Here is a 445-nt window from a genome sequence, read left to right as displayed (position 1 = left end):
GCCCCCCCTGCACTCTCAGACCTCCTGACTGTGCAAGTCTTTGGACCCACTCTGCAAAGACAGAGGTGGTCATCAAGGGTATTTTTCTGAGTTCCCAACTTTGAACATCTTTAAAGAAAGGGCGTGGGAAACCTCTAATAGAACATTGTGGAATTCAACCATTCAGAAGGTCAGGGAACTCAATCTGGGCCTTGCAGCCCGAGGTCAGTCAGCATCATGGGGTTCAGCAATCAGCTAACTGAGATCAGGGGTCTTCCATCCTCTCTCTGTATGATCCATTAAATGGTTAATATACTATATTGAAAAATTTGTTCACTGCAGACATGTTCTGGACTGCTTCTTGATTTCAATTTAATTCAAATGATTTAAGGGTGATAGACTAGTGACTACCACAGGTGGTCAGTGTCCAAGTTGTGCTTGATCTTAATGTGTTGCTGATTGTATC

This window comes from Fukomys damarensis, unplaced genomic scaffold, assembly GCF_012274545.1.
Source record: "Fukomys damarensis isolate Sample0158 unplaced genomic scaffold, DMR_v1.0_HiC HiC_scaffold_39, whole genome shotgun sequence".
In the NCBI taxonomy this organism is placed as follows: Eukaryota; Metazoa; Chordata; class Mammalia; order Rodentia; family Bathyergidae; genus Fukomys; species Fukomys damarensis.
The sequence above is the reverse complement of the archived record's forward strand: the minus strand, read 5'-3'. Positions refer to the sequence as shown.